Here is a 2,163-nt window from a genome sequence, read left to right on the forward strand (position 1 = left end):
CCCAAATTATTTTCAGTCCCTCTTTTTTTTTTTTTTTTTTTTGTACCGGGAATCAAACTCAGGACTTTGCACTTGCCACGCAGGCGCTATGCCACTGAGCTATGTCCCTGGCCCCAGTCGCTCTTATTCCAGGCCATCTAGGCAGGAAAGCTTCAGCGATTTCTGTCCCTGGCAGATACTTGGTAAACTGAGTTCCCATGGAGGTTTGAGGAAAGAAGAGATTGTCATTCTGTGACTTCTTGCTTCCACCTTTCTATTTGGGGTGGTGATTCCTATGGCATAAATTCCCACACCCCTAAGTCTTGGTCACAGCTGCGTGTCAACCAGCCCTACGAGCAAAGGTGCCTGCCTGTGAGTCACCAAAGCTCAAACAACCCCCCATACCAGGGCTTTACAGGAAGGTGCCATTTGTCTACCTATTCTTTCTCAAATGTTTATTGAGCGCCTACTTTGTGCCAGACCCTGTCCTGGGCACTGGAGGCACTCTGGTGAATGAAATAGGTCAGAATACACAGCCCATGGCAGGCACAGAGCCCATGGCAGAGACCTGGAGCCAGCAATCACAACTAGGTTGTAACACATTGCGAGAAAAGCTACAAGGAAAGGAACAGGGTGCTGTGAGAAGACAGGACTTGATGACTTCTTAAAGAAAGACTGGGGAGCAGAGGAAACCTGAAGAAGTATCATTTCTTTGTTCTTTTGAATACAGGAAAATCTCATTTCATTGTGCTTTGCTTTACTATATTGCGTTTTTTTTTTGTTTGTTTGTTTTTTAACAACTGAAGCTTTGTGGTAGCCCTGCATTGACCAAGTCTGTTAGTGCCATTTTCCAACAGCTCAGATGATCCTTAGCACTGTTTCCTATTGGTTTGTTGGTTTAGCAACAGGATCTTGCTACATTTCCCAGACTGGTTTCAAACTTGTGGACTCAAATGATCCTTCTGTCTCAGCCTTCCAAGTAGCTGGAACCAGACAGTCACTAGCATTTTTTTTAAGCAATAATGCCTTAATTATTTTGTTTTGTTTTGTTTCTTGTAATGCTAAGAATTAAAGCCAAGGTCTTGCTCATGCTAGGCAAGCACTCTTCCGCTGAGCTGTGCTTCCAGTTATACTGAGGTTGGCAGTGGCATGTGCCTGTAATTCCAGCTACTAGGGATTCTGGGATTTGATGACAGTCTGATCAACACAGAAAGATCTCATCTCAAAAAAAAAAAAAAAGGTTTTTAAAAAATATTTATTTTTAAATTTATTTATTTATTGAGACAGGATATTGCTGTGTATCTCAGACTGGCCTTGAATTCACCATATAGCTCAGGCTGGCCTCAAACTCACAGTGATCCTCCTGCCTCAGCCTCCTGAGTGCTGGGATTATAGGTGTGTGCCATCACACCTAGTTTACACTAGTGTTTTTACACACAGTGCTTTTGTACTGTGTAAGCCTAACTTTTTCTTGCCCTGAGAAACCAAAACCGTATGACCCACTTTGCTTTATTGCAGTGATCTAAAACAGAACTCAAATCTCGAAGGTAGGCCTCTATTATTTATTGAGCAAACACCTCCTAAGTGCCAAACACTCTTCCAGTCAACAGGATATAGAAGTGACACAGACAGACTAGGTCTCTGCTGCTCCAGAGTTATGGTCTAGTGGCAGAGACAATTAGCAAGAAGACAAATGAGTAAGCCAGACGGTAATGTGATGTGCTAAGAGGGAAATAAAACAATGAAAGGACAGTTCTAAAGCAGTTTGGGGGCTGGGGATTTAGCTCAGCGGCACAGCATTTGCCTGGCAAGCATGAAGTCCTGAGTTCGATTCCCGGTACCAGAAAAAAAACAAAGCAAAAAAAAAAAAAAAAGCAGTTTGGGTTGCTTTGTGTTGGGTAGGGTTGTTTTTGAGATGGGTTGCAGCTTTGTTGCCCAGGCTGGCCTCAAACCCCTGGGCTCTTGCTTCAGTCTCCCTTGTCAGGCTCTGGAGTAGTTCTGCATATTGAAACCTCCAGCCAGGATGGGGAAATGAGAGAAAGCTTCCCTGAAAGGTGGGTAAAAGATTGTGGCAGGTGGGGTGAGGGCAGATAGTCACTGAGAAAGCAAGGATCTTTAGCTGGGGAGTCTTAAAGGATGGCGTGGGAAGAAACCAAGAAGATGGCAAGGGAAGACCTGTTCCGG

The sequence above is a fragment of the Chinchilla lanigera genome, unplaced genomic scaffold (assembly GCF_000276665.1).
Source record: "Chinchilla lanigera isolate Chin_1 unplaced genomic scaffold, ChiLan1.0 scaffold00067, whole genome shotgun sequence".
NCBI classification, from domain to species: domain Eukaryota; kingdom Metazoa; phylum Chordata; class Mammalia; order Rodentia; family Chinchillidae; genus Chinchilla; species Chinchilla lanigera.